Below are 9,315 nucleotides of genomic sequence, written 5' to 3' on the forward strand. Positions count from 1 at the left end.
AAGCACAAAAACCAGGTGTATAGCTTTGCTTTCTGTTCCCTCTGCCCAGTCCAAGACAAACTTCTTCACAGCCACTGTTTTCCCCACTCCTGCTATTCCCAGAGTCAAGACTTTTCCAACAGGTTCCCCAGTACGATAGTGGTCTGAAAATAGATCTGATAACTGCACCATTTTCATGCTCCCAGAGGTGGCTCTCGTCTCATCTTGTCTCCCATGCATTGCATACAATTCATGTTCATTGTTGACCCCTCCAGGACCTTCTATGATGCAAAGGTCTGTGAATATGTCCTGTAGTTTCTGTTTCTTCCCTGTCTCTAGCTCTTGAGATATCAAGGCAAACTTTTTTCTGGAGATGCGCTGAAGGGTTTCTTTCAGTGAAGACATTTCCATCACTAAGGAGAAAGAACAAGAAATCATATTACATGCATGAATTATAAGACAGCAGGTTTTTCCTTACAATTTGTATTGTCATTGTAAATATTCAAAAAAATATTCAAGGAATATGGTTTGGGGAGCTTTCATACTGACAAATTAACTACATGAAAATGTTCATACTACTCGTTCTACTTTTCCCATGCATTTCCCTCAGGAGGGATTCCCAAAGGTGCTATGCTAAATATGTCATGATTTACACAGGGCTGGAAATAGCTGTAATTTGCTCACCATCTATTTCTTTGTCAGTAGGTGAAACTCTGGGGGAAATAAGACAATTTAGAGTTCAGTAGGCTCATATTACGTTTACATGTATGAAAAATATATTTGTGACATAGGCCTGTATGTGTTACATGTATCATAACTAACTTTGCACAAGTATATTTAATTTTTCGCATTCTTATATGTCACATGAGAATGTGATCCTTTTAATGTACTTTTATGTGGCTGACATTTGATTACAATATTAGACATACACATTACTAATGCAACAGCGTTCTTCTTACAGGTCTTGGTAGAGGTAGTTGTCCATTTCTTTAAGGTACGACAGCAAAACTTCACATGCTTTGTTTCCCTTCTTATCCACCACGTCAACCAGGGACCTGACTTGGTCCACTAGAACACTGGATCTCTGCAGGATCTCTCCTGCCTCTTCATTATTTATCACAGGAGGGCTGTGGGCTTGAAGTTTATCCAAGAGACCTTTCAGAACAGCTCCCGTTATTCTCTTGATGAGCTCAGGACGAACTCTAGACAGCTGATTTCGGAAAAAGTCTTGAAAGAAAGTTGTAATGACATTTTAATGCCAATCTCCCTCTGCACTCTTGCCATGTTCGTATGCAGCTGTGTAAATAAAATGTTAACTGAACGGGCTAATCACAAGTCTAAATAGAAGAGTTACATACTTTTGTTTGATACAGAGGCCATGTCCTCTTCTTCCTCCATGACTCCGTCAGCTCTACTGGTGTTGGACACTTCTCATGGATCTGAACAAGGGAAGATGCTGCTAATGTCATTTCAGGAGGGAGACCATTTTCTCGTCCATGATAGTGTTAGTTTAAAGGGACACTATGTGAGATTTCTAGTTGTTTATTTTCAGAATTCATGCTGCCCATTCACTAATGTTTTCATTATGACTGGAAACATTGCACTTTTCATACATGAAAAGGGGGATCTTCTCCATGGTCCGCCATTTTGAACTTCAAAAAAGTAGCCATTTTTAGCTGCAAAAATGACTGTACTTGGACCATACTAGAAAATATTTGTCTAATACTTAGTAAACTTTCATGTAAAGATCAAATTTGGCAATAGGCAGCCCAATTACAATAAGCAGCATAGTTGCAGTATCTGTTTTGACCATTTCCTGCACAGTGTCCCTGTGACAAACTTGCACCGATACCGATACAGATCGGCAATAAAATGGTGGTATCAGTGTCGTCGATACCAACAAATAGGGCACCGATACCATTTCCAGATACTTGTACAACACTTGAACACAGACTTGAACTTATCTATTTTATACCGGAGGTATTAAAAAAGTATAAAAAGTTATACTGAATTCACTTTGTATTCAAGCATGGTAGTGGGACTGACATGGTTTGGGGATGCATGAATGCTGTCAACATTGGTAATATGAATTACACCTAAAAGAAACATGCATGTCAACATGCACTGTGACTATTGAAGCAGATCATGATCTATTTAAACCTGGTGCAGACTCAAAATGTAAAAGTTCAATGTAAAGAAAGGTTGAAACGCACACAGATGACCTCCCCTTTAATCCCTTTTCATTTCGAGGCGATTCGAGCCAACATGGCCCTTTCTCTACCGGAATCTAATCTGGGGTGTAGCCTACTCACTTTTGTGGGCAATGTTTAAACATTAATGGCTGTATTTTGTTTTTTTTTTCTGAGTGAAAAAGAAATTAAGCTGTTACATGTTGTTAAAAGGTCACCAATCATTGTGTGAAAAGGAAATTTCTTTAATGCTCTGCTATGAAAAGATGTACTTACTAATCTGCAAAACATGTCTGAGGTGTACTCACATAGCCTACGTGACATACTATACCAGTGAGAGAAAATGACTAACATTCAGTTCCGAGGATCATAAGGTTTGATTCATCCTGTGTCAGACTTTCCTGGTGTCACTGTCACTGAGTGTGGCCCCCTGCAGGAGTTTAAGACAGCAATTAGATTTGGGCCGGGTCCGTTTTCAAGTCAGCAGATCCGCATAGCAGTCACAGTCATTATGCCGATCAGCGGCAGCTCCGATCCGGACCAGTAGTTTGACAGTCAGTTTTGAAGGCTCCTGGCGGATGCGGGCCAGATAAGCAATCCGGACGCGCCATAATAAAATAATTCAGTCCGATTTGAAGGCGCGTGGCGGGTGCGGGCCAAATAAGCAATCCGGACGCGCCAAAACTGAATTTGTTCCCCAACTGTCACTTTCCCGGAACCCTCAGAGAGAGACCGTTCTTCAGTTTACCTCAGCTGAACTCAACTATCCGCCTGTGTCGCGTCTCGTCCAACACTGCACTGTCGTGACTTGATCATTCAGTAGAAGTAAAATACACTCACTCGCCGTAGCCACTTTCTCTTTCAGCGTTTTAGTCCAGTGAGTTATATAATTACCTCCTCTGTTGTGTCGTGAAATGGCTTGGCCGAGCACTGAATCATAACACCGCAGCATCGCGCTAACTTGCTGCTGTCTTTGTGGCTGGCGGGCTGTGGCATCATAAGCTTTTGATGAACCCACTCAAAATGTGTCATGATCGGGCTATATGAGTCAATTTTAGCGGCATTAGCAGTAATGGTGATAATCTTTTATGAAGCTAACATCCCAAACATAGCCTACCCTATCAACACGGGACAGAAAAGGTAGTTTCTAGTAGCCTGGTGAACCAGCGCCACCCGCTGGACGGCAAAATGTTTTGTCTACGGGTGGGTCTGGCCTCGCATAATGATTCAATGAAGCCAGAATGCCATGAATCTGGCAAACCAATTACAACGCAAAGATGTGTTTTGAATCAAAGCGGGCAGGGTTTTGAGGGAAGGTTGTTCTCATCAACAATCTTCGGATATATTATGCATCGAGGCCAGACTAAATTAGACATCCACATTTAGTCTGGTTTATCAGGCTAAGTTTCTAGTCGACTAGCACTACTAGTTCTGTAACTAGGACCGCTGTGATTTGTATAACATTCGCCAAAAAAGCTAGGTATAGGTGCGAGTGTGATGTACATGATGTGTTCGATTATTTTCAATCAATTTCTGATGGCTTAATAATCACCGTATCCATGTTGTGCCGCCGACAGCAAACATTCTGTGTTGTGCTATTAGCTCACCTTGAGCTGAATTCATTTGACATCACGCAGTTTGTAACTCCTTGATTGTTGTAGCCTATTTACACAAATCCTAAATGGTCGTATTGTTAGTTTAATAACTGCATTGTGATATAGGCTATAACATGGCTTCATCAAAATACTGTGAATTAAAGCTCATGCATGCATGTTGTATGCAAAACGTTCAAACTTTTTTTGTCTTTCTTTTCCTCTTTGCTTTGGGTTGGGTAGAATTGTACGGTAGGTTCAGCCATTCGACCTGACCTCGATGTGTATGAAGCAAGCTGCCTCTGCATCAAGTGAGAGAAGAAGCCGCCACTGAAACGCTTTTTGGACTGTCATTTGAAGGTATGAGCCGAGAGTTGTAAACATGGATGCCAATTGTACTAGGCCTATATATTTTCACAGTGAAATCCCAATAACTATTATTCATAATTATTTATTCTTTTTCTGCTACAGGACACAAATGAAAGGGCAGGAATTCTGCTCTGCGGCGTTGGCCTCACTATTTATTCAAGAAGCCCTCGGACACCACCAGAATGTATGAAGTAAGTTGTTTTTATGTTATGCATTAAAGCCCATGCATGCTGGCACGCGCGCACCCCCCTCTCTCTCTCTCTCTCTCTCTCTCACTCACACACACACACACTTGTTGTACAGCACTCAATAAGAGCTTGCCTGATGCTGTTGTTTGGTGGCCTGAATGTGCATAGAATACCTACTGTCTACTTGAATAGGTTTATTGTATGTTCTATGTATTTCTATGACAAACTTTCAAACTTTTTGTGTTTCTTTTTCTTTTTGCTTTGGGTAGAATTATAAACAGTAGGCACAGTCATTCCTTGATCGACCTGGCATCAACATCGCTCGATGTGTATGAAGCTGCAAGTGAGAGAAGAAGCCGCCACTGAACACATGTTTGGACTGTCATGTGAGTGTATGAGCTGACAATTTAACTTCTTTAACTGTTGATCCTGCTGAGCCCTATGTAAGTGGCATGATAATGTCTCATTTACACTAATGTATGTCAAGCTGGTCTCAGGCTAACAAGACTACCATGAAATCTTAAAGTTTTGGACAGACGTCCGTCTCAATTTCACCATTGTGTTGTGCCATACTGGACAAGTATTACTTGCTCAGTTTTGACAACCTAATTCTATATTCTGCTGTGCGCCTTGTGCACAAAATTATTCACAATTCTGCTCCACCACCTCTGAAAACTTTTATCCATCCTTGCTCTGAACAAATTAGCAGAACAACTAGATCTACCACCAGAGGAAATAGTAGCCTCCCAAGCCGGGTAACAGCATAAATTTGCACAATCTGTGTTTGCAGAGCAACTAAATAATGGAATGCCCTTCCCACCCACATAAAAGGCATTACAAACTTTTATTCATTTTCACTTGGAGTGAAGAAATGGTTTTGCACCTGAGCATATGGTAGTTTTTGCATATGACATATGTTAGTGTGTGTGTGTGTGTGTGTGTGTGTGTGTGTGTGTGTGTGTGTGTGTGTGTGTGTGTGTGTGTGTGTGTGTGTGTGTGTGTGTGTGTGTGTGTGTGTGTGTGTGTGTGTTATATGTTTTCTTACCTGCCCAGGGAATGCAGATGGAAATTAGCTTTTAGCTATAATGTGGTGCAGGTCATCTTTTTTTTTACTATGTAACTAATGTACTTTGCACATGGTCCCTGATGAAATAAACCAATAAACTAAACTAATTGTAAACATGGATGCCAATTGTACTAAATATTTTCACAGTGAAATCCCAATAACTATTATTCATAATTATTTATTCTTTTTCTGCTGTAGGACTCAAATGAAGGGACAGGACTTCTACTCTGCTGGGTCGGCCTCACTACATATTCAAGAAGCCCTCGGACGTCATCAGAATGTATTAAGTAAGTTGTTTTTATGTTATGCATTAAAGCCCATGCATGCTGGTGCGCACACTCTCTCTCTCTCACACACACACACACACACACACACACACACACACACACACACACACACACACACACACACACACACACACACACACACACACACACACACACACACACACACTTGTTGTACAACACTCAACCAGAGCTTGCCTGATGCTGTTCTTTGGTGGCCTGAAAGTGCATGGAATACCTACTGTCTACTTGGCTAGGTTGACTGTATGTTCTGTGTACGGGGTCATGTTCCCACAGCCCATTGGTCCCACAGCTTATTCCTGCTGCTCCATGTTCCCACATTTTAAAGAAATTATTCAAATATACAGTGCACAGCAATAATGAGTATACCCTTGTTGAAAAGTAACATTTTGAACACACAAGTTATTCCCAAAACGCTCATAGAGTAAGTGTAATACAACATCTTTTGAGCTTACATAAGAAAATTAAGGCCAATTGTATAACTTAAATGACATATTTGCCCATTTTTGTGAAATTATGCTGGTGCAAAAGTGAGTACACGCCTATCATAGTGTCTGAGAAGGGGCCGTGTTGGCCTGAATTGTCTCGAAATTTAAAGGGATTAAAAGGGAGGTCATTGTTGTGCGTTTTATCCTTGCCTTGCATTTAACTTTTACATTTTGAGTCTGCACCTGGCTATAATTGATGTGTGTGAGATTCAAATGAAATCCTACAGGGAGTATCATGATCTGTTTCAGTAGTTACAGTACATGTTGACAAGCATATTTCTTTTGGTGAAATTCAGCTTCCTACTGTTGATGGCACCCACACAGCCCCAAGCCATGCCACTCCCACTACCATACTTGACTATCAGCATGAGGCACTTTCCTTTGTACACATCGCTTTTTACCACCACACATGTTTGACACCATCTAAAGCCAATTTGTTTATCTTGATGTCATTAGATCAGAGGACATGGTTCCAGTAACCCATATCCTTAGTTTGTTTGACTCTGATGAGACCATGATAAACAAATTTGCATTTGATGCTGTCAAGCATGTGTGCCATTGACTGAAATGTTAAATACATCATTGCCGTGATTAAGGCGAATACATTTCTAACCAAATATTAAACATTGACATGTTATTTAGAAAGTCGAGAATTTTAACTGATTTGATATGACAATATGACCCGTTTCTTTTTTTCTGAAGAGAATGGTGATTTCATCACAATCTTCTAATTTTGTGAGTTACTTAATTCATGGTTTCTTGAAGCCAAAAATATGCAAGAATAAACAAATTATTGGCATAGTTTAAAATGTGGGTCGTGAATCTATAATCTATGAAAGTGTAACATTATTGATGGAATTATGGAAATAAATCAACATTTTCATAATATTCTTTTTTTTTTTGCCCAGCACCTGTATGTGTCAGTTCATTCACAATCGTATGTAATTTGTGCCTGCACATACATCTGCATTAAGTCTAACGTTTCCCTTCTGCTTTGTGTGCTTTTTAATATCTTACAGTGTGAAGAGGCAACAAGGGAGAGATGAACGCTATCAAAAATGTGGAGATGGATCTGGCAGCCGACCGCTTTGGCACACACCCAACAAGAAACAAAACAATAAAGAATACTAAAATGCATAATTTGTAAGCAGCTCATTGTTTTAAAACATTGTTTGCTCTTGCTTGAAGGTGCACTGTGTAAAATTGTGGCCAGAGTAGGTATTGCATCTATGGTGCTCATTGAAACTGTGCTGTCTACTGCTAATTTAGATTTTTGCATGAATACCAAAGTGTAGTGAGTTTTGCAGCTAAAAATGTCTATTTCTGGAAATTCAAAATAGCGGACCATGGAGAAGATCCCTCTTTTCATGTATGAAAAATGCAAATTTCCCAGTCATGTTGAATACTTTGGTGGTGGTAAATATCTGTTAAAAAGTTAACATTTGTGAATGGGCATAATGAATTCTGGAAATTAACAACTAAAAATATTCCACGGTCCACCTTTAAATACAAATCCGGATCAGGCCCAGATAAGGCCCAGATAAGATCCGGATATGGGCCAGATGAGCCCCAACTGTGTATTACGGATCAGGCCCAGATCATGCTCAGATGCGTATTACGGACCTGGGCCAGATCTGGCCCAGGTCGGCCACAAATTCCAAACATGTGGATTGGACCTGGGCCAGATCCATTCTGGATCCATAATCCGGACCTGTTCCAGCTCAGCGCCATTGTAAAATAAGAAACCGGGCCAGACCAGGATTGCGGACCTGGCCCAAGTGCCTGCCAACATCTGTCACAGATCTGGGCCAGACCCATTTTGCTGTCTGGCTTACTACTTTGCTCTGATCTACTAAGCCAGACTGTTACGTGGCCCTGCTTTGCCACCAATCCTCTGTTTTTCCAACTAGGCGTTTCACACCATTTTTGTTAACCTGTGACTTTTTGACAATTAAAACATCGTCATTTATTCCCCCCATCCTGTATCACCTGGTCTTTATGTTCCATACCCATGATTTCTTTTAAATGGGTTTGTAACACAGACATTGCAAATTTACCAAACAGGGTTGGGGACTCACAGGACACCAGGAAAGTTGCAACAGTGCAGACAAACCTGTTCTACACATTCCATCTCATGACACCTGGTAGTGGAAGATCCTGGTGCATGTGTTTGCGCATGTGTTTGTGTGTGTGTGTGACTAAAGACCAAACGTATAAAGAGCTTCAGTATAGCCTATCCTTGCAAATTCATATATATCAGTAAGAGAAAATGACTTACATTCAGTTCCGAGGATCATACGGTATGATTCATCCTGTGTCAGACGCTCCCAGTGTCACTGTCACTGGGTGTGGCCCCCTGCAAGAGTTTAAGAGGATCCCTTATTACCTTGCTTCATTTAAACTGATCTACACTACTAAGACAGACGTTGCAAATTTACCAAACAGTAAACAGCCAAAGATCAGAGGATCATAGCCTACTGTATGTTCGGTCCCGTGCCAGACGCTCCCTTTGTCACTGGTTGAGTGTACGTCTGCTGTACCTGCAGGAGTTTAATATGAGCTGGGGGTTGGGCCCCTCCCCTTACTGCTTCTGTGTCCTACCCGCCCTGTGACTAACCTGGGCTCTCGCTCCGCCTCTCCTTTCTCTTCTACACAATGTGTAAACTCTGACTGTTGCTTTGGTACGGCCACCTGACAGCTGGGCTGATACAAAAATCCACAGACATAATAATAACAACAACAATGATAATAATAGTAACTGTTATTATTGTTGTTAATAATGTTATTATTTTTGATAACAATAATAATAATATTGATAATTACAATGCCATGTAGATGGCAGAGCTATTAAGACCCTGGATAGTAGGCCTACATGATTTCCTACTTCTAGGAGCAGCCCTCCCACCATCTATTGATTTCTTTCTTTTTTAACTTATTCTGCCTGGAGCATTTGTTTGTGTGTGTGTGTTTGTTTTGTTGTTCTTCTGTTGCTATCTTGTGTTAGTTTCATTGTTTTTTTTACCTGCAAACAAATCTACCTTTGGGTATCAGTTAAGTACACGCACCCACATCCGCACCAAGGGCGGAATTCTCCCACCCGCTTAAGTGAAAAAAAGCGCGCAACAGCGCCTCCGAGCTT

At 40.9% G+C, this 9,315-nt stretch overlaps 1 long non-coding RNA gene across 1 annotated transcript; it reads left to right on the forward strand.

Moving 5' to 3' along the window:
* The first annotated feature begins 5,363 nt into the window (after window positions 1–5,363).
* Window positions 5,364–7,316, forward strand: LOC134443482 (uncharacterized). Its single transcript, XR_010033683.1, has 2 exons — window positions 5,364–5,670; window positions 7,196–7,316. It is a non-coding gene; the product is annotated as an uncharacterized LOC134443482 (long non-coding RNA).
* The last annotated feature ends 1,999 nt before the right edge of the window (window positions 7,317–9,315 follow it).

The sequence above is a fragment of the Engraulis encrasicolus genome, unplaced genomic scaffold, assembly GCF_034702125.1.
Source record: "Engraulis encrasicolus isolate BLACKSEA-1 unplaced genomic scaffold, IST_EnEncr_1.0 scaffold_330_np1212, whole genome shotgun sequence".
Lineage (NCBI taxonomy): Eukaryota > Metazoa > Chordata > Actinopteri > Clupeiformes > Engraulidae > Engraulis > Engraulis encrasicolus.